This window comes from Gorilla gorilla, chromosome 11 (genome assembly GCF_029281585.2).
Source record: "Gorilla gorilla gorilla isolate KB3781 chromosome 11, NHGRI_mGorGor1-v2.1_pri, whole genome shotgun sequence".
Classification (NCBI taxonomy): domain Eukaryota; kingdom Metazoa; phylum Chordata; class Mammalia; order Primates; family Hominidae; genus Gorilla; species Gorilla gorilla.
The window spans coordinates 125,552,502-125,576,114 of NC_073235.2; the positions used below are offsets into that span (position 1 = coordinate 125,552,502).

The following is a 23,613-nucleotide window of genomic DNA, read 5'->3' on the forward strand; positions in this document are numbered from 1 at the left end:
ATATTATTTCATAATTCCATAGAGTTGTATGTTTTGAACAGAAATATTTTTAGTGTCTTCTCTAAGTTTACTATTCAATTTCTTGTTTAAAAGATCATAAATTGACCTAGTGTTTCAGGCATGTCAATACTGTTGCTATATAAATTTGTAGAAATTATAATGAATTTATATATTTGCTTTAAGTTTTTCTTCTAAGAATGTGTGTTTGATGAGAAAGTTTGGAAAATACGTAAAAGCATAAATTCTACATTCTAGATATAGCCAGTGCTGAGGTGCTTTCGGTCCTGATACCTGTTTGTGTGTATGTTAACAAAAGTGGAAATATATTGTGTGTAAATATTTAACCTACTTCTCATTTATCATATGAGCAATTCCCATGTTATTGAATGTTTTTGAAAATATTTTTAGTGGTTGTATAATAATCTACTATATGTACATAATGTACTTTACCATTTCCCAATTATTAGATTTGCATATTTTCATTACCCATTATTATAAATAGCAAATGGAAATTCTCAAGTAAATTTGTTTTTCTTCATTAAATATTCACAGAAGTGGAATTGTTTGGTCAAAAGGTATGAAAAATTTAAAGGCTCTTAATAAAAATTACAATTGCTTCCCAGAGAGGTTGTACTTATATCTGTGCCCTTTAGTTTGAGTGTGTCTTTCCATTGCACCTGTACTTGGATTTATTTTTTTATTTTTATTTTTTTTTGAGACGGAGTCTCTCTGTCACCCAGGCTGGAGTGCAGTGATGTGATCTTGGCTCACTGCAACCTCATCTCGCGGATTCAAGTGATTCTCAATGCCTCAGCCTCCCGAGTAGCTGGGATTACAGGTGCGTGCCACCACACCCGGCTCATTTTTTTGTATTTTTAGTAGAGACCAGGCTTCACTATGTTGGCCAGACTGGTCTTGAATTTCTGACCTCAGGTGATCCGTCTGCCTCGGTCTCCCAAGGTGCTGGGATTACAGGCATGAGCCACAAAGTGCTGGGATTACAGGCGTGAGCCACTGCGCCTGGCCTTGTACTTGCATTTATATATTGAAAACCAGAAGAGAGATGTTGTTTCATATGAATAATATTTTGTATAATTAAAAAAAATTTCTTGGCTGGGCGCAGTGGCTAACGTCTATAATCCCAGGACTTCGGGAGGCTGAGGAGGAAGGATCGCTTGCACCCAGGAGTTTGAGACCAGCCTGGGCAGTATAGGGAGACTTGGTCTCTTTAAAAATAATAAAAAATACTAACTGAGTTGGGTGCTGTGGTTCCAGCTGCTTGGGAGGATTATTTGAGCCTGGGAGTTCAAGGCCGCAGTGAAAACTGTGATCAAGCCGCTGCACTCCAACCTGCGACAGAGCAAGAGACCCTGTCTGGAAAAAAAAAAAAAATTAGCAACCCGAGTATTTATTTTAGTTAAACCAGTCTTAATCTAGACCTGATTTAAATAAAAAGCAATAATTTTGCTTGTTGGATATATCCTGCTGAAGGATTTGGAGAATAGAAATTTTATAGATTTACAGTTTTTAAATTACATTGGCTCACTATTGTAATCCCAGTACTCAGGAGGCAGAGATGGGAGGATTGCTTGAGGCCAGGAGTTTTGAGACAGCCTGGGCAACATAGTGATAACCTGTCTCTACCAACAAAAAAAGAGATCTAAAAGTAAAAATAGAATTGAAGAATTAAAAATCTTCATTTATGTGAAAATTTGAATGGAGAGGTGAAGTTAGGAATAATTGTAAAAATTTAGCTTTTGATTTACTTTTTTTTGCATTATGTATAACCTGCTAATGTTAAAGATAATATATACAAAGTGATCAGAACAGTGCCTGGCACGTATTAAATGCTCAGTAAATGTACCTATTTTTATTGTTACTTTAAAAATGTCTCCTTCCAGCTCTCTGAGGATTAGCTCATATAATACAGTGTCTCTCAAAGTTTTTATCACTGATGAAACTTTATCACTGATCTTATCACTGATAAAATCAAGAAGATTGGGGACGGAAGGAATGGGATTTTTGTTTTTGAGTAAAAACCTTTGGAGTGGTGGGTTGGAGGGAGGAACCTCATATCTATTCGTCATGATTCAGATCAGGATAATAATGAGTTGATCTGTATAGTGCCAGTTGAAATCTTGATTTTTATTCAATGAAATAAAAAAATTCATTGGTTTGGCTTTTCACTGATTGATTTATATCCCATTCTGTATTCCTTTTGGTTCCTGGAAAAGAATAGGAATAATTTCTGTAAATTTGACCTTATTGGTATTAACTTTCATATGGCAATTTTAGAAAGAAGTGCATATGGAAGATGACTTATTGGTGAGGCTTCTTTCCTCTTTAATTGCATTACGTTATAGCGCAGAAATGATCACATCTGTGAACCTAGATGGCCTTAGTGATTGCTGCTTGACTGGTTGTTGAATGAGCTGATATTGACCAGAGTTTCTACCCCTCCTCCCCTCCCCTTTTGGGTTGTCCAGTTCAGTGTCATAAGCACAGACATAATTCCTTAGCTTATTGCTGGGGTTTTTTTTTGATGATGTTTCTTTTTGTTTTTCCCTGTTTTAAAATTTTATTCATAAAATCAAAATTTATTGAACATATACTTGGTAATACTTTGTAGGTTTCTTGGGATTCATATTTCAAAGATGCATCATTAGAGTGTTTACCTCATTGAAGTAGATAGTAAAACAGTAAACATACAATCCATAGTTAAAAGTGCCAATGTAGATGTATGTTCAAAGTGTTTTGGGTTCTTAGAGGACTGCAAGTAGATATTAGAAGACTTCATAAAAGAGGTGACATTTGAGCTAGAGTTTGGACTGTTTCACCAGTATAAAAGTATTGGGATTAATAAGCAGGGGAAGGAGCAATAGTGTGTGATTTGTAAATCATAGGAGCAGCTTTGATTCTGGTACCCATTCCCTACCCTCATGTGGGATAGCTTTTCTCAACAGATGTTTGAGCAAGAGCTAGTTATTGCTTTATGGTTTTGTTTGTTTGTTTGTTTTTTTGTTTTTTTTGAGACAGAATCTCAGTCCTAGGCTGAAGTGCCATGGCACAATCATGACTCACTGCAGCCTCAACTTCCCCAGCTCAAGTGATCCTCCCACCTCAGCCTCCCAAGTAGCTGGGACTACAGGCGTGTGCCACCATGGCCAGCCAATTAAAAACTTTTTTTTTGTAGACACTAGATCTATTTTGTCCAGGCTGGTCTTGAACGCCTGGACTCAGGCATTCCTCCTGCCTCAGCCACGCAAACTGTTGGGATTACAGGCATGAGCAACCATACCTGGCCCTACTTAACGACTTTAAAATATTTTCTTTATGCTTATTTAAATTATAGAATATAAAATAGTATTTATAAAAGTATACATTTATTCATACCCGCTATGTATCACATACTCTGCTAGATTCTAGGAAAGCAGAGAAAAAAAAAAGTCCTTGCTTCAAGAAGCTCACAGTCTGTTGTGGGGAGACAGAAAAGCAAAGTTAAAATACAGTTGTAATAAGTTACGTTAATGGTATGCCTGAAGTGTTTTGGAAGCTCATCGGAAGGACATCTAACCCAGCCTTGATGGAGGAGGGGAGATAAACGATGGAGGTAAAAATAGACGGAGAGAGTTCATTCAAAATCTATATTCCTTTACTTCTGGATAGAGCATAGTTTTTCTGAGTTAGGAGGGGATTGGAGATGGGACCCAGGGGACATACCAAGCATAAAGGCATGGGACAAGAACACACATGGGGAATGCTTGGGGAACTGAAAGGGTGTGTTACAGGATAAGTCAATTAACAGTACAGATCAGGCGGGGGAGGCCTGATAGATTGAGAAAGATGGTGGAGAGCTCAAGAGGATTGGAGTTCTGGATGAGGTCAAAGGATTGAAGTGAAAGAGTTGGTGGAATAGGACTGGTTATGGTAAGAGTAGTTTTGGAGTTTTGTACTTGAGAGATGGTTTTGTACTTAGATTGTTTAGAGGGTGTTTTTTAAAAGTTAGTTTTGTGATTTTCCTTGTAATGAAGAGGTAGAGCAGATGATAGCCCAGATGGAAAGTTCCATGAGGGCAGGATCGGTTGAATACTCAGGGCCTGTTTATGTAAATCTGAACTTCGGTATTGAGAATGAAAAGCATAGCACATTCGTAGATTTACTTTTTTGGTGAGAAACATCTATATTGGCATTTGTTGTTTTTATTAGATACTAACTACAGTGACAGCTACATATACACTTATACCTTTATAAATACCTAGTTCGGAAATGATTTTGTAAGCATGTAACAGTTTCTGTTCTTTGCATTGATGTTTCTGGGGAGAATGGTGGACATAGTGTAAAACTGGCATATGTAATGCCTATATATTATATACTACATCATGTGTTAGATTACGTGCTAGAAATTTGGATGGAACACTACCCAGAATCGTGAGTCACTATTTGGGAATTGCCCTTGATGCATAGATAATTTACCCGTAGATAATTGGGAGCTGTGTATTTAAGTTAATAAAATTTCTTTGTATTATATGATGGCAGAGTACAGGCATGTTAACTATAGGTGATCACAGTTTTTGTTTCTTGTTATTAATTTCAAATAGCTTTATGAAATAATTATATTTGCTGTCTTTCTTAGATAAGTCAAGAACATAATGTGTTTCTTTTGAGCTCCTTCAGGGAGAGTAAGTTTAATTTATTCTTCCACTAGAAAGAAAGATACTGTGCTTTATTCACTGCTGCACACCCAGTGCCCAGCGTATAGGAGATACTCAACATTTGTTGAATGAATGAATCAGTCTCTGCATCCGTGCCACCTAGCACAGTAATGGACGTGAGATATTGAGTAAGCATTTATTAAATTGAGTTGAAAGATTTGAATATATTACCAGAAAATTTTTGGAAGGCCAAAAATCTCACATCAGAATGACCAGTATATACTTATTACTGGAAGCTCAGGAATTCCTGAAGAATAGCTTTTCTGTTGATAAATATGTACTAACTGGTTGAGTAATATATGCTAATGTAATTTAAAAAATTATGTGATTATGAAGGCAGGAAAGTGATGGATTGTTTCAGGCCAGGCCCACTGCTTGCTGTACTTTAATGTCATTGCTGCTTGTCGCCTTCTCTGCAGCCTTGTTGACACTCCTGACAACAAGTGTTTGTCTTTGGCTTCTAGGGCACTGTTTCCTGTTCCTTTACCTTTCTTGTTGGTTCTTCTGGCATCTGCCCTTAATCCTTTATCCTACAATTGAATATACTGTTTCTGAGGAATTCTGTGTTCTATGAATAGAGTTAGTGGTGACTGTGACCTCTGCATCTTCAGCTGTTTGGAGCCCCAGCCCTGTATTTCTCACAATATACTGAATCTCTCTTCTGGTCTTTCCCACAAACTTAACATCCAGCCCTATATTCATGCGCTCATATTTGTGTCTGTTCTTCTTGTATTCCTCATTACATGCCACCATTCTTTCATTCTGGAAATGTAGACTTTAATTTTCAGAGCCCTTACTCTATACATCCTACCTGACAGGTCCTACTAATTTTACCTCAGAGAAGCCTCTACAGTTGGTCCTGTTTCTTCTGTGTCTACTGCCTTAAATTCTGCACTTCATCACTTGGGCTGTGGTAATAATCACATACCTGGAATCCCTTTCAGTTTATTTTCTGTGTTGACCCAAATAATCATTCTTAAAAAAAAAACAAAAAAAACAAAACACACATTTAGGACTGGGAACGGTGACTCACACCTGTAATTTCGGCACTTTGGGAGGCCAAGGCGGGTGGATCACCTGAGGTCAGGAGTTCAAGACCATCCTGGTCAACATGGGTGAAACCCTGTCTCTACAAAAAATACCAAAATTAGCCGGGCGTGGTGGCGGGCGCTTGTAATCCCAGCTACGTGGGAGGCTGAGGCAGGAGAATTGCTGGAACCCAGGAGGTGGAGATTGCAGTGAGCCTAGATGGTGCCACTATACTCCAGCCTGGGGGACAGAGCGAGACTGTCTCAAAAAAATAAAATAAAATAAAAAACAAATTTAGTTAAATGCTTTACTTGAAAACCGATCTCATCCTATCTACGACATTTTCATTGCTAACTCCCCCCATATATTTCCTGTGTTCCAGCGATCTCAGGCTATTTGTGATTACTCACTGTATGCTCACCCATGCCTCCCTGTTAGGCAGGAGTGAAGGAGGAATAAGAGCCTGGAGGGATTTATTCAGCTTTGTCTGTGGGTAATTATACTCATCCTGCATCTTGGAAGATGAGTTCATTTTGACAGTCCTCTTAGCTGCTTCTGTCTCTCTCCAATTCCATACCCCATTCCAAGTTTTGGACAGAAGAGTATGATTGGACCAACACATTCATGTTTTTGATACAGGTTTCACTGGTCACAGGTCTGCTGGATACCTGTGGATGCACACATTTGCCGTAGTCTGCGGTGTTGGAGATGGGGACAGAACAGTATCACATATGTGAAACAGAGCCAGTGCTTCCCTTCCCAGCAGTCGTAGGCCAGGCAGTGTGGACTGTGGGTTGACATCACTGGAGACTGTTTCAGAATCAGAATAAAGACCAATAATAAACCTTTTTTTTTTCTATTTATGGAATATGGGAGCTGTGGAAGAGAGGTATTACTAGGCTGGTTGTTTGCTTCAGGGATCTGCTTCTCATCTTTCCAGGACTTAATTCACCTACTACCTCAGTTAAAATTTTTCTTTGATGCTGTGCAACTTACTGAATAAGTTTTTACCTGCTGATTTGCGATGTCGCTATTGCCATATACAAAAGTCCCATGACTATTTCTGGTTTTAAAATTCTGTATTAAAACAATTCATGTTTTGATATGGAATAGGGCAAATATGCATTAAATATGCTGTTTCTCAAAGTTTTTTCTTCTAGATAAATGTTAGAATTAATATATCACATAAGCATACAAAACAAACACATAAGAAAAATCCTAGTAGGATTTTCATTGGGATTGCATTTGGTTTATGGGTTAATTTTGGCAGAATTACATTTATCCTTTCTACTCAGGAGCAAGTCTGTCTTTTCATATATTCAGGGTTTTTTTGTGTGTGTCTTATCAGTAGCATTTTACATACACAGACACCCATATGTAAATATGAATGTTATATTACATGAAGTATTTTAAACTTGCGTTTGCTATTGTGACTGTATTTCCGTTTCAATTTCTAACTGGTGATTAATAGTATATAAAAAAACTGTCAATTTTTGGCCGGGCGTGGTGGCTCATGCCTGTAATCCCAGCACTTTGGGAGGCCGAGGTGGGCGGATCACGAGGTCAGGAGATCAAGACCATCCTGGCTAACACGGTGAAACCCTGTCTCTACTAAAAATAAAAAAAAAATTAGCCAGGCGTGGTGGTGGGCGCCTGGAGTCCCAGCTACTCAGGAGGCTGAGACAGGAGAATGGCGTGAACCCGGGAGGCGGAGCTTGCAGTGAGCAGAGTTCACGCCACTGCACTCCAGCCTGGGTGACAGAGCGAGACTCTTGTCTCCAAAAAAAAAAAAAAAAAAACTGTCTATTTTTGTTGTTTACTTGGTATCGAAGTATTTTTGTGAATTCTCCCTCTGGTTGGATATTTTTCAAATGATTCCTTCAGATTTTCTTGTCAGACAGGCACTTATCTGCACACAATAATGACTCTGTCTTTTTCAGTATTCATAACTGTCGTTTATTTTTTCATTGCATTGGCTAAAGTGCAGTGCTGTTCAGAAGACATGCATTGAGAGCCGTAAATGTAAGCCATATATGTAGTTTTACATTTCTAGTAGGCAATTGATTTCAATACATTTTGTTTAATGTAATATATCCAAAATCTTATTTCAGTGTATATGTTCAATATAAAATTTATTAATTAACTATTTTACGTTCTTTTTTTACTACTAGGTCTTTGGAATCCCATGTGTATTTTACACTTAGATCACATCTCAGTTTGGACTAGCCATGTTTCAGGTGTGCAGTGGCACTTGTGGTTACCGCATTGGACAGCATAGAGTTAGAGCCTTCTTGATGTATAATAATTATGATCATAGTTGACCTTGTTGTCCCTTACTTGGATGGAAGTTGCTTTTCAGTATGATGTTTAATGTTGATTTCTAATAAATATACTGTTTTTAAGTTTAAGCAATTTTGTTTCTGAATAAGATGTTCCTTTAAAACTTAGTAATTGATATTCACTCCCCGCCCCACCCCTGAGATGGAGTTTCACTCTTGTCGCCCAGGCTGGAGTGCAATGGTGCGATCTTGGTTTACTGCAACCTCCGCTTCCCGGGTTCAAGCGATTCTCTTGCCTCACTCTCCTAAGTAGCTGGGATTACAGGCATGCGCCACCACCCCTAGCTAATTTTGTATTTTCAGTAGAGATGGGGTTTCACCATGTTGGCTAGGCTGGTCATGAACTCCTGACCTCAGGTGGTCCACCTGCCCAAAGTGCTGGGATTATAGGTGTGAGCCATTGCACCGTGCCGGCCTCACTTTTCTTAAATACTTAAGAAAATATATGGTGATGCTCACACCTTTCCCCTCCTACTTAGCCTGTTAAATATAGAGAATGGTAGTAATAAAGAATTCTCATGGTGAAGCATCTTTGCACTCAGAGTAAACAAACCATGCTTGGTTATGGTGTATCATTCTTTTAACTCAACTGGATTAGATGTGCTGACATTTTAGGATTTTTTCCCTCATATTCTTTAAAGAGATTGTCCTATGTGGTATGTCAGGTTTTGGAATCAGCATTATATTAGCTCTTGTAAACTAGGTAACAAAACTTCAGATCATTCTGGCTTAACAAAATTGTTTTAAAACTTAAAGGAATATATGCACATAATTGAGGACTTTTTAAAGTAATTTCTTAGCAAAATGTATTTGTGGAATGTAAATTTTCTAAGTCCTTGCAAGTCTGAAAATTTCTTTATTCTACTTGCAATTGATTGGGAAATTAGCTGAGAGTAGAATTCTAGGTTAAAACTTTCCCTTAAAACTTTTAAGGCCTTCTTCATAGTTGCCTGCCTTCCTGTGTTTCTGAGACATCTGATGCCATTATGATTCTTACTCCTTTATAACAGCGGTCTCCAAGCTTTTTGGCAGCGGGGACCCAGTTTTGTGGAAGACAGTTTTTCCATGGACGGGGGTCGAGGAGGCAGCGGGGTGGGGGATAGTTTTGGGATGAAACTGCTCCACCTCAGGTCATCAGGCATTAGATTCTCATAAGGAGCGGACAATCTAGAACGCTTGCATGCGCAATTCCTGCTCCTGTGAGAATCTGATGCAGCTGCTGTTCTGACAGGAGGCAGAGCTCAGGCGGTAATACTTGCTCACCTGCTGTTGCGTACCTGCTGTCAGGTCTGTGGCCTGGGGGTTGAGAATTCCTGCCTTACAGGAAGGGTGACCATATATCCTGATTTGTCTGGAATACCTCCAGATCACTGTTTTTTTTTTTTTTTTTTTTTTTTTTTTTGAAGACAGAGTCTCGCTCTGTCGCCCAGGCTGGCTGGAGTGCAGTGGCATGATCTTGGCTTACTGCAAGCTCTGCCTCCTGGCTTCAAGTGATTCTGCTGCCTCAGCCTCCTGAGTAGCTGGGATTACAGGCAGGTGCCACCATGCCTGCCTAATTTTTGGTATTTTTAGTAGCAATGGGGTTTCACTGTGTTAGCCAGGATGGGCTCGATCTCCTGACCTTGTGATCTGCCTGCCTTGGCTTTCCAAAGTGCTGGGATTACAGGCATGAGCCACCACACCCGGCCCAAATCACACTTTTTAATAGTACCTCCTTTTATTCTGATATGTATCCTTTGTTGATCAGTTATAGAATCACCTTATTTGTAGGTGGTTTGCTTTCTGTTTTTTTTTTTTTTTTCCTTTTTTTGAGACGGAAGTTTTGCTCTTTTTGCCCAGGCTGGAGTATAGTGGCAGGATCTTGGCTCACTGCAACCTCCCCCTCCCGGGTTCAAGTGATTCTACTGTGTCAGTCAGCCTCTCTAGTAGCTGGGATTACAGACGTGCACCACTATGCCTGGCTAATTTTGTATTTTTACTAGAGATGGGTTTCTCCTTATTGGTCATGCTGGTCTCGAACTCCCGACCTCAGGTGATCTGCCTGCCTCGGCCTCCCAAAGTGCTGGCGTGAGCCAGCACGCCCAGCCAGCCTTTTGTTTTTTTAGGAAGATTTGAGGATATTCTTATACTCTGCGCTTTGAGAATTTACGTGGCTCTGTCTAGAAGTCAGTTATTTTTTCCCTCATTCATCTGCCCAGTCCTTTCAAACCGAAGACTAGTATTTATCAGCTCTGGGATATTATATTGCAGAGTGCTTTAGGAATTTCTGCTTGCAAAATGCTTCAGGAATTTTTGCCTCTTTGTTCTTTTTTTCTTTTTATTTCTGGAACTCCTTGTAATGGAACTTGAATCTCTTGGATTAATTTAACACCTTATTTTTTAAAATGAGAATTAAATTTTCTATATTCTACCCCTTGCTTTTGCTCTTCTTTATCTGGAAAAGAGTCTCCACCTCATTTTCTGACACTTGTATTGACTCCTTAATTTCAGCTGCTATTAATTTCAAAGAGCTTTTTCTTATTTTTATTCATTCTGTTAATGTATAGCATCGCATTCTTGTTTCATAGATGGCAATAGCCTCTCTCATGCCTTTGAGAATATTACATAGACATATTCTAAAATTTCCCACATTTCCTACATTGTCTGTTTCCACTGAGGCACCTTTTGTCTGCTGTTTGTCTCTTTCTTTGATAGTGATGGTTTTTCACAAATATCTGGTGATTAAGAACTTTATCTTCTGTCTGGATTTTGAATTTTTAAATGGTTTTCCTGTTTCTAGTTTCTTTTTCCACAAATAAATTCTCAACATTTGGCACCAGGTTTAATATTATGAAACAGATCCGAGTATGTCATCCCCCTGCTAATAAAAGTTAGAAGACTTTTAAGAGATCTGGGTAATGTTTCAACCACTTAGGGCAGCAAACATTCACAGTGGCAGTGAGGCATTTGTCTTCTAGGGCCACTGCAACAAATCACCACAGACTGGGAGGCTTAAAACAACAGAAATTTATTCTATTAATGTTAATAGAGACCAGAAGTTCAAATCAGTGTTACTGGGTTGAAATCAAAGTATCAGCAGAGCTTTGAAGGCCCCAGGGAAGAACCTGTTCCTTGCCTCTTTCAGCTTCTAGTGGCTGCTGGCATTCCCTATTATCAGTCCAATCTTTCAGGCCAGCATCTTCAAATCTCTCTGCTCCATCTTCACGTCACCATCTCCTTCATGTGTGTCCAATCTCCTTCTGCCTCTCTATAAGGACATTTGTGAGGGCATTTAGGGACCACTGGGTAATCTAGGGTCTTTTTCCAAATAAGGTAACATTTGTAGAACCTAGGGATTAGGGCCTGATACCCTTGAGGTCCTTTATTCAGCTTACTACAACTACTTAGAGTCTTCTGAAATTTCTTTTCTTGTATAGTTTCCTTCGCGTTTACAAATAATTGTTATTACTGCCTGCAGTTATTGTCTGCATGAACAAAAATACATGGATCAACTCAGTTTATAGTGATTTCCTTGACCTTGTCTTCTCCATCCTAGACAAAAGGCTGCAATTGCCTGTTTTCCTAATGCAGCTGATGCACTTCTCATAGTTTTTGCCATGTTAAAGTGATTTGTCAGGCTCTACCACTGACTAGGAATTTTCTTTTTTTTCAGTACTATCGTGTCATTCTTAGAATGCAAAGTGTCAGGTCTGGAGCTGAGTAAGGCATTTAATAAATATTTGTTGAAGAGATTTTTAACATTTATTGAGGACCAATTACATACCTAGTAGGACCTGTCACCTTGGGCCATTTAATAAAGCAGGGTAAAGTAAGCATGGCACATAAGTTTCCCCAGGGCATATTTCTCAAAAGGGATTGCTGGGTCATAGGAGTCTACATTTTCAGCTTTTGCTAGATGCTGCCAAATTGCTCTCTTAACTGGCTGTACTTCCGTAAGAGTGCCAAGATCTATCTTGTTTGCCATATCCTTGCCAACACTTGTGAATTTTTTTCATTAAAAAAATTTTAATGTAGGAAATGATACTGTTTTAATTTGTATTTCCTTGATAATTAATGAGGTTAACCATTTTTAATAGGTAATAAACAATGTGGAATTTTCTGTTAATATACATAGCCTGCTTTCTCCTGTTGCTCTTTTTTATTTATAGAAATTCTACAAATATGGATATGAATTATATATAGCACTGTTCTCTTTTACATGTGAGGAAACTGGCACAAGAAATTATTAATAACAAGATTTCTAAGTTATTTCCCCCCTGGATGAATAGATGCATGACCTTGTCTGGAGTCATAGCTAATAAGAAACAGCAGGGATTTTGAACCCAGTAGTATCTGAGTTTAAGGTCTGTCCTTTTTTTTTTGAGACAGAGTCTTGCTCTGTCACCCAGGCTGGAGTGCAGTGGCATGATCTCGGCTCAACGCAACCTCTGCCTCCTGGGTTCAAGTGATTCTCCTGCCTCAGCCTCCAGAGTAGCTGGGACTATATGTGCACGCCACCACACCTGGCTAATTTTTGTAATTTTAGTGGAGATGGGGTTTCATCTTGTTGGTCAGGCTGGTCTTGAACTCCTGACCTCAGGTGATCCACCCGTGTCAGCCTCCCAAAGTGTTGGGATTACAGGTGTGAGCCACCATGCCTGACTTTAAAAAAAAAAAAAGTTTATTTATTATTTTACTTTAAGTTCTGGGATACATGTGCAGAACGTGCAGGTTTACATGTATACATAGGTACACACGTGGCATGTTGGTTTGCTGCACCTTTCAACCCATCATCTAAGTTTTAAGCCCCACATGCATTAGGTATTTGTCCTAATGTTCTCCCTCCCCTTACCCCACCCACCTACAGGCCCAAGTGTATGATGTTCCCCTCCCTATATTCATGTGTTCTCATTCTTCAACTCCCACTTATGAGTGAGAGAACGTGTGGTGTTTCTTTTCTGTTCCTGTGTTAGTTTGCTGAGAATGGTGGCTTCCAGCTTCATCCATGTCCCTGCAAAGGACATGAACTCATTCTTTTTTATGGCTGCAAGGTCTGTCCGTTTTTACAAAAATTAATAATGAATTAAAAGTTAATGAAGCAGTGGTATGTTGAATTAAGTGATTCAAAAAAACTTAGCTTTTAGCTCTACTTGTTAATATATTCTTAAAAATAACTATATAATGACTGCTAACCTATTTGCTTCGCAGGTGATAGAGAAAATCATTGAAAAAATTTGAAAGGGTTTTTTAAAAACAATGTATTAATATCACCACATATACATCTTAATACTTATTCTTTATCATCATCGTGAGTAAATGAACACAGCCTTTATAGTATACTTTTTGAGTTTTGGAAATACCTTATTTTTTATAATAGAGTTTATTTTTTAGAGCAGTTTTAGGTGTACAGCAAAATTGAGAGGAAGGTGCAGAGATTTCTCATATACCCCTTCCCCTACACAGGCATAGCCTCCCTCTTTATCAACATCCCCCTACCTCCCTGGAGTGCTACATTGGTTATAACTGATGAACCTACATTGACACATCATTATCACCCAGAGTCCATAGTTTACATTAGGGTTCACTCTTAGTATTGTACCCTCCGCAGGTTTTAACAAATATATGATGACGTGTATCTACCGTTATAATACATACAGAATAGCTTTACTGCCCTAAAAGTCCTTTTGTGCTCTGCCTATTCATCCCCCTCTGTGCTCTAACCTCTGGCAACCATGGATCCTTTTACCATCTCCATAGCTTTGCCTTTTCCAGAATGTCATATAGTTGGAATCATACAGTACATAGCATTTTCAGACTATCTTCTTTCACTTCGTAATATGCATTTAAGTTTCCTTCATGTCTTGTCATGGCTTTGATGGCTCATTTCTTTTCAACACTGACTCATTTTCCATTGTCTGGATGTACCACAGTTTATATATCCATTACTTTGTTGAAGGATATGTTGATTGCTTCCAGCTTTTGGCAATTATGAATCAAACTGCTATGGACATGCATATACAGGTGTTTTTGTAGACATGTTTTCAACTCTTTTGGGTAAATACCAAGCACTGTGGTTGCTGGATCATATATTTGGAGTATGTTTAGTTTTATATGACACTGTCAAACTTCCATAGTGGCTGTACCATTTTTCATTCCCGCCAGCAATGAATGAGAGTTGCTCCACATCCTTGCAAGCATTGGGTGGTGTTAGTGTTTTGGGTTTTGGGCATTCTTACTGGTGTGTAGTGTGTGTACTATATGTTTTTGAAGAAAGGTTACATGATAAAAATTTTGTTTGCTAGTGTGATAGGTTGGTGTTTCCAGAAAAACTCACCAGAAACTTTTCATGTGAGGTTTAGAAGTAAAATACTTCCAGGAAAAAGTTGGCATTCGGCTCTGATTAACTAGACTATGAGTAGTAATGCTTGTCTTTTTTGTGTTTGTTTTGACAGGTTTTGACACAAGGGCGCCTATCTTCAAAGCACCTAGTACCTCCTACCATTGTCAACTGGTAAAATATTTAATTTTTTATTACAATGGATTTATTTGTTATAAAATAAATATTAAGTTAAAACCAATTATGGCTAAACTGACCAAAAAATTGTAATTCTCATTTTATGATTATATATAGAAGATAGTTTTATACTTACTTTAATTCTGTATAAATCAATTGGGACATTAAACCATGTCATTGAGCAATATTGTCTATCTTCCTTTCCTTAACTTGAATTTCACTAAGTATCTGCAAGGGATTTGAACTCAGTGGCCTCTTTATTTTGGATAGTTTAGCATGAATTAGACCATTTTAATATGTGATGGTCATTTAAAATTTGTATGAATGTTACTGTAAATTTCTAACTGGCCATTTTAGTAGAGATTGTAGTTTCAAGGGCTTTTTGTCAACCCATAGAAGGTTCTGCATGGTTATTACAGTTGTCATGGGGCATAAGAAATATAGCACAATTTTATTCTTTCTGTGTCATCTGAAGTGAATTAGAGTTTATGAAATTTTAGGGCAAAAATTTAAGGACGAAGGTTTTTAGCATTCTGTGAAATGAAAAAATTGAGTAGGACTGCTATAGGGAATAGTCTATGTTGGTAAAGTGCTTTGATGATGACGTAAAGGCAGTAAGCATTTTATCCATTAGAATCATGATAGTTGACATCCTCCTTTTCAGAATCTCATTTCGAAGTCTTTTTTCATATCAGTTGAATTTATTAATCTTAACATTTTTAACTGATTTTAAAAGGAAATCACACAAGTAATATGTTTATTATTAAAAACCGTAAGCAATGTAGGAGCATCTAAGTAAACAGGAAACTCCTATGTTACCCTGGTTCTTTTGCTAGGGATTATCCCTTATTTTCATAGAGTGTATCTTTCCAGACGCTTTGTTTGCGACGCTTTGTTTGCGTATCCAAGATTGCCATCTTTTAATGAAGTAGATGTGATGGAAAAAGGAATATACTTTGTCCACTTTAATAGTACGCCTCACTTTGTTTTAGACATGTGTGTGCCTACGTCTCTTTGAGGGATATACGTGATCAAATTAAGAGTGCTTTTGAAGTGACTAGGTAAACCCATTGTAACACAGTACTCCTCTACAAATTTCTTTTAGTAGTTAATGGGTTATGGGAACTCCAAACTTTGAGTTCTTAGCTAAGAATGCATCAAGAGAGTTTAGCAGATTTACAATAAAATTGAAATTGCAGAGATAATTATGGCATATTAAATGATAGATTTTAAATAGGAAGACATTTATAGAAATGACTGTAATTACTGTTGAGGATCAGCTAGGTTTGCGTAGGTGAAGAAGTGGTTTTGGAGCTTCAGTGCATTTACGTGTGCTCAGTAGGGTACTTAGGATATTTGAGGAGGGAAAAGGCCGTCAGAAACTGATGTGGGAGGGTGGTGCACAGGAAGAAGTACTATGGTACAGTGACAAAGATAACTTTGTCATAATTTTGCCTAAAAAGAGAAATAAGACTCGTAATCATGTTATATAGGTTAACTGTGCGATGAAGTAAAGGGAATGTCATGAACTACTTGGAAAACCCAGTGTCTTGAATCCCAAAACTTAGAACTCAACCTTTTCACGTTTGGGAATTGCTTATGTTCAGAAGTCCCATGATTTAAGAGATAATGTAAATTCACATTTGTACATGTCCTTTGTGCGATTGTCGGATTGAAACATTTTAAACTTCTTAAGAAATGTGGCGAAGCAAATTTGGATTTGTATGTGAAAGTGACCTAGATGAGAAGTATGGAAGGAGACGGAGACAGCAGCAAGTTTGCTCCTCCCTTGGTTTCAGAGGAAAATGTTTTTTAAGAGCTGGGCTAGATATTTCTCATAGCTACTTAAGGTGGATTCCTTTTTTCTGTGTGTTCTGTTTTTAAGTGTAATCTGGTTTTTGAGCACTTGCAGAAAAGCTGCAGACGCCAGGGAATGACATAGCAGAGAATGGAGGTGAGAGGGAGGACAACTGGTGATCTTAGTTGCTTTGATTTTGAAATGTGTTGTTCAGGAATAGCTTTTCTTAGTGGTAAAATAATTGGGAATTTGTAGGAAGAAGAAAATATGTTGTAAAGAATTTAAAGATAAAAAAGCAAGTAATATTTGAATACAACACAAGACTATTGACTAAAGGAAGTAATTGGATGTTTAAACCTTATTTTTAGCTACTTAACCTTTACATAGTACAAATGAAGGCAATATGTTAATTGTGATGCAGGTTATTTATTCTGTATACTTCCACAACATACTTATAAGTTCTAATTATATGTTATTTGCCTTTTCTTAACTTTGTTTTTTTAGCTGGTCCATGCAAACTACGGATAAGAAACTGGGCTTTTGGGGGTGGGAAGGGGAATGGAGGAAGAGAAAAGGAAACATCTAAGTAATCTTACTGAATGATATATAAATCGTTGAAATTAAAGAAAATATATTCTGGGTAGACTTAGCTTGCAAAATTATTTTAAGCTATTGTAGCTCTTATAAATGGAATAAGCATTTTAAAATCATCTTGAAAATCTTCAGAACCTTTAATTCTTTTACATTCTCAAAGGTTAAACATAACCGGAAGAGCTGTCTTCTCTCAAATATGCATACTTTGTTCATTATATGTACTTTTGCTAACTTTTTTTTTTGTATGTTTGTAACTGTTGTATTTTTCCTCTGGCCTTTGAATTTTCTTTAATGTAATTTTTTATTTCACCCTGGGGGAAAGAGAGGTAGGTAGATTTGTTTGTTTGTTTGTTTATTTTTGAGACAGAGTCTTGGTCTGTGGCCCAGGCTGAGGTGCAGTGGCGCAATCTTGGCTCACTGCAACCTCTGCCTCCCGGACTCCGGTGATTCTTGTGCCTCAGCCTCCCGAGTAGCTGGGATTACAGGTGCGTACCACCACACCTGGCTAATTTTTATATTTTTTAATAGAGATGGGGTTTCTCCATGTTGGCCAGGCTGACCTTGAACTCCTGGCCTCAAGTGATCTGCCCACTTCAGCCTCCCAAAGTGTTGGGATTACAGGTGTGAGCCATTGTACCTGGCCGAAAAGAGGTATATTTAAAAGTGAATTTGTTACTTCAACTAACACAACCTTCACTTAAAAATTAGGCTGTCTGTTCACTCTCCTTAGTACAGGTTCATGTAATGCCAAATGTAGTACGTAGCTGGATTGAGTTGGAATTATGAAGATCCTCAAATATTCATGAGCCAGGTTGATGTCATTAAGTAATCCAGTAGTTCATGTTCTCCTGAAATACTTATATAGCTGGCTTTCTCATTAATCATTTTGTAGGAAATGATTGGAATAAATAAAGAGTAGTACTGAAAAGAGTAAAGAATCCTATTCAGTATTGTCTTAATCAATTTTGGGAACCCTAGGCATCAGTAGAATATAGTCTTAAAATCGATCTAGTTGAACTGCATCAATATTAATGGTGAACAAATTAAGATTTAGTGACCTGCTCAAGATCTCTTAGTAATTGGCAGCAGAGCTCAGTCTAGTCTAGTGTATGTGTTTATGCACATATGCATGTGTGTATATGTATTTAAAATCCCTGTTGTGTATCTAACTGAAAAAGATATATATTCCCTTGCCTGATTTCTGTTTCCTGTTGATTTTTATCTAGAAGAGGGATAAAAGCTGTTTTTTAAAGAAATAGTGGGTCTTGATCAGTTTTGGGGAAATTGAGGGGACTGTATTTATAGTTTAGGGAGAGTACTCAAGAGTCCTACTGGTATTTCCACTATCATACTAATAGGACTGAAACAGTTTTAAAATTACACTGGATAACTGAAACTTAAAAAGTTGGCTTTGTTAAACTGCTTTTTCATGTAGATATATTCATGGGAAAGACTTGCTATAATAAATGTTCCTCCCTCCCTCCTTTCCAATGTATATCTTTAATGCCAACATTTCATTTTCTGAGGTTAAAATAAATTAGGCTTAATAGTTTTCTTAAAAATAAAATACCAAATTATTATTTCCTCATAAAACTTCCTAGTTGTAAAGTGGAACTTTATCTAATCCAGATAGTAATATGACTAAACCTTCTAATAATGTTTTTAATTGATTTCCTGTCCAGAATCTTTTCGACAATTTTATTTTTGTATTAAGGAGGTTCTTGCATGGATTAATGATCTCGATTTCAGCCCTGTAGTCATTGCGATGTCATACATTGCAACTGTGTGGGCATAGTTGAAATCTTTGAAGTTGTTGAAAGATTGTGTTAGTATTTGAGGATTTGGAGAGGAAAAATTCTTTGTCTTTACTGAATACATAAGAACCACTGTATTACACATAATAAGTAAGTCTGTGTGTTGTTGATATTTGTAAGAATTTAAAATAACTTTCCTACCTTTAGGTCTGCTTTTTTCGGGAGGGAGGCAGCAGGATATATAGTAAGTAAATGTTTTAAACCCATTCTCTTGAACTAGGTATCTAGGTATGTATTTTTATTATGTGTTTAGCTTTGGATGCCTGAGAAGCAAACATGTTTGTGAGAACCAGGGTGCCCCTCTAAAAAGAAACTCTTTCCTGATAGTAAATAATAGTCTCTGGTTGCACTTTCCATTATAACTCTGAGAGATTAATTCTGGGTAGGAAATAGTTCTTTCTGCCCTTCTTGACCCTGGTTTCCTATTTCATAATACATGATTTGCGTCATTCATCTGGGACTCTTAAGTCTCTGTAGAGTGTGTATGACTGTCACCTAACTTTTGTGGAAAGGAGACTCTCAAAAGTAGTGTATTAAAGGATACTTTTTTCTCCCCAACAATAAGGTATTAACCATAGAATTTATTAAGAGAGTGTGGGGTCATTAAAAAGTTTGGACATGACTTGGAGAGACATGTAGGTTAATATCCTACCTTACCTGCTAGCTGTAAGTGCCTTTTGGGCACAATCTATTTGAAATTGGGTTTTGTGAGAATTAAATGAGGTAATATAAAAAGTTCCCTTCACTGTGCTTGTTTGCCTGCACTCAGAATTGTTTCCCATTTATTGCAAGCTTGGTGAAAAATTCCAGCCACATTTCATACTAGCAAATACGGATTCCTTGATATCCAGCATTGTGCAAGCCACTCATTTATATACTTCATTAGAGATAAAATGCTAAGCCATATTATTATTATTGTTATTTGCAGATATGAACCGTTGTATAGTATTGGTGCCTGAGTGTGGTAGGCTGAAAGAAAAATACAGAGGAGGAAATCAGATTGAGTGGTGGGCAGGATTAACCGAGAAGTAAATTGTGGCATATCAAGATGCACCGTCTGCAGTATTTTCTCCTTTTCTGTCCTCTCTTCCCCCTGTCCTCATCCTCTGCTGCCTTTGACTTTGTGGGAGCATTTCTAAGTGTTGGGCCTCTCTGCCTGCTCTGCAAGTTGAGTTTTCAGATTCCTTTTCATGATGGTGGTGGATGTGAGGGGCGTAAAATGTCTGCTTGCTCTATTAGTAGGGTGTGAATATAATACCATTGTTGACTTCTTCCCTCCTGTAGACATTGTACATGTCTTAGATTCTGAGAGTGACTCCTGTTTTCTTTGTTCAGTCCATGAGTTTTGTGGAGGTTAATTTCACAGGTCTGCCAATTTTGGGTTGAGTTACCATGTTGTATCTCTCTTGTGCCTAAGAGATTCTTGAAACCCCAGATCTAAACAGGTAGAACCATTTGATACATTAGTCTGAAAGTGATCCCTGTGGCAACCTACTTTTTCCCTGTTTTTCTCTTAGGAAAACACGTCATCTCTGATAGAAGATTTTCTTCCTTCTCTCTTTTCTTTTCTCTTTTTCTTCCTTCTCTCTTCTATTCTTTTCTCTCCTTCCCCTTCCCCCGCTTTCCGCCTCCTTTCCCTATCCTTCCCTTCCCTCCTCTCCCCATCCCTCCTCTGTCTCTTCTCACCTCACAGGGTTGTTTTTTCTCACAGGGTTTCTTTCTTTCTGACTTTGTCTTTTCACAAAGTCTTGCTCTGTTGCTCAGGCTGGAGTGCTTTGGTGTGATCACAGCACACCACAACCTCAACCTCTGGGCTGGAGAGATCCTCCCACCTCAGCCCTCCATTGTAGCTGGGACTACAGTCATGAGCCACCGCTCCTGGCAAGAAGCTTTCATATGAGCATTTGTAGCAATTTTTGTTTTGAAAAATTGGGAGTTATTACAGGGCATTTGACTATGATATTAATACTATTCTTTAATAGCAATTTTTAACATAAAATTTTATTTTAACATCCACTTCATACCTTTTGGAAGTATATCATTTGAAAGTGATTTCCTGGCTGATGGTTAAGCTCCATTACTTTACTTACATTTGTTTCATAACACAAGATCTGAATAACACAAAATCCTGTCTGGTCTCCTTTTCCTCCCATCTTTCCAAGTGACCTGTGTTCTTCCTCTCAAATAACAGAGGTCATACAGAGAAGAGATCTTCCTTGTGCTTGGTCATTCTGATTTAAAACAATTGCTAATTAAAATATAAGATGTAAATAACTCTTTGATCTAATGCAACTGACCATTGGCATAGAACATTTTAAAAACACATTTCAAGTGTTTGAACCTAGCTATTTATCACACAATTTTATATTTCAAGATTTTGTTGCTCATCTTTATTGTATAAGTAGTAATAGGTCATTTTCTTTTAATGCTGTTAAACTTAATTCATCTTGTTATTGTAATTAGCAGTTTTGAGAGTTTAGTGAAGTTGGGAGTTGTTAAATTCTTCATGGTGAAAGATTAATGGACTTAGACCTGCATTTAAGTATTCAGGGATAATTTCTTAAAAACCTTGACTTGCCTATATCTTTTTCTATAGTCAGGCATGAAGCCAGGCATGCCCGTGTATACATTCTTCTCAGTTGGCAAGGTATCATAGAAGTTCTTCTAGGTCAATACATGTACATGTAGCTTACTTTTAATGGCTGCATAATAGTCTGTTCAATGGGTATATATGTTTTTCAGGCATTCTTTGATTAATGAATCTTTAGATCGTTTTCTATTTTTGGTTTTTTGCCACTGAAACAGTACTGCCATGTCTCCCAGGTGTGTGTGTGTGTGTCCAAGTTTTATCTTCAGACTATATTACTACTAGTTGCAGTTAACTACTCATCCCCAAATCTGTAAATATGTCTTCCCGTGACCCTGACACTACTCTGTCGTGATTCTTAGTGATTTCAATATCCTTCTAACACTGTGGTCTTATTATTTCATACTCCAGCCTGCCTTTGCTATTCCTTTTCCATGACCATTCATTCTGCCACTCTCCTAGATGACTATTTTATACTTTCTCCTTAATTTTCTAATACCTTCCTTTCTGCTTCCCTCATATCCAATGATTTTGCTTCTTATTACTCTGAGAAAATAGAAGCACCCAGAAGAAAATCTTCTGCAAGCTCCTATTCCTGCACATCTGTGTCCCTGTTTCTTCCACCCTCTCTCCTCCTCCAGGGTGTGGCTCTCTTCTGCATAATACTTTCCTCTGCTGGTTCATAGCCATCAGTCTGCAGACAAGCTCTACTATTTATGTTAAAAACAAAAGAACCCCTTTTGTCCTGGCCTGTTACCATTACTTTGTTCTTTAGAGCTCTTTCTACTTACTGTCTTTCTGCCCTTTCTTGAACCCTCTTCATTTGAGCTTTGGTCCTTAACACTTAAGCTCTTTTCAAGTTTAAGGTCAGTGGAGACCTTCACATTATCAAATCCAGTGTTTAACTCCCAGGCTTCCTCTTTTATTTCCTCTTTTTTGGCTTCCCTGTTCATACTCTGTGCTCATTTTCCTTGTGTTGCTTGACTTTTATTTTAATTTATAGGCGCTCTTTGTATATTTTGTCAGCATTTTTTCCTGGACACTTGTTTTCCTTTTGATTCTTTTAGAGTTGTGTTTCGTCATACAGAAATGTTAACTCCTCTGGATTTTGTAGGAAAATAACTCTATAAGAATCAACGAGAATTTTGAAAAACGTGGGTAGTGAAGGTCTTACCAGATATTTAAAGCAGTAGTTCTCAAGCATTCGTGTACAAAAACCTGCATGGTTGCATTTTAAAAATGAATCTGTCACAGGAGTTTTCAATTTTTAGGTATTGGGGCAGTAAGGAACATAGGGAGGCATATCTGAGGAATCTTCATTTTAAATGACCTCTAAGGTAATTCTGATATGATTGGTCCATGGGCCACATTTAAGAAACATTGCACTTTGGGAGGCCGAGGCGGGCGGATCACGAGGTAGGAGATCGAGACCATCCTGGCTAACACAGTGAAACCCTGTCTCTACTAAAGATACAAAAACAAAATTAGCCGGGCGCAGTGGCGGGCGCCTGTAGTCCCAGCTACTCAGGAGGCTGAGGCAGGAGAATGGCGTGAACCCGGGAGGCGGAGCTTGCAGTGAGCCGAGATTGCGCCACTGCACTCCAGCCTGGGCAAAAGAGTGAGACTCTGTCTCAAAAAACAAAAACAAACAAACGAAAACAAAACAAAAAAACATTGCTGTAAATTTATATTTGGTATAAAGGGGTATTAGCAAAGTAGTAGGCAAATACATGGCAGGAACAGAATGGTGTTTAGAAACACATCCAAGTGTGAATGAGAAATTATTAATGAAGAGGACATTTTGTCTATTTGAGAAAAGAGTGGTTTATTTAAAAATGATTTAGGCAGTTTATCTGAGAGGTAAGAATTTAGCTTTCACCGTCATACAATATAGAAAAATAAACTCTGTTGAATTAAAGATCTAGATGTAAAAATTAGGTAAACACTGGAAAAAATACAGGAGACCAATAGTTTAACCTTTGGATAGCTGAGGCCTTTTAAAATTAGATTGGAAACCTAGAAGCTATGAAAGAAAAATTGACAGATTTAGCTGTTCAAGTTTACTTTTACTTTTGAAAGATAATGTTCTGTCTAACACGGTGAAATCCCATCTCTACTAAAAAATACAAAAATTAGCTGGGCGTGGTGGCGGGCGACTGTTGTCCCAGCTACTCAGGAGGCTGAGGCAGGAGAATCGTTTGAACCTGGGAGGCGGAGCTTGCAGTGAGCCGAGATCGCATCACTGCT

The 23,613-nt window shown here is 37.9% G+C and overlaps 1 protein-coding gene across 10 annotated transcripts in view; it reads left to right on the top strand.

The window, feature by feature from the left end:
- The window catches only part of ACSL3 (acyl-CoA synthetase long chain family member 3), a 79,073-nt gene that overhangs the window by 13,008 nt on the left and 42,452 nt on the right, over positions 1-23,613 (top strand). For 5 of the 10 annotated variants that reach the window (XM_055380563.2, XM_063695430.1, XM_055380560.2 and 2 more), the window contains 2 exons: positions 14,512-14,570; positions 18,927-18,963. The exons of 1 other annotated variant lie outside the window; for it this stretch is intronic. The gene's annotated coding sequence lies outside the window, so the exon portion shown is untranslated. The remainder of the gene's footprint in view (positions 1-14,511; positions 14,571-18,926; positions 18,964-23,613) is intronic. 4 more of the 10 variants (XM_031008600.3, XM_031008599.3, XM_055380558.2 and 1 more) reach the window with 1 other exon arrangement.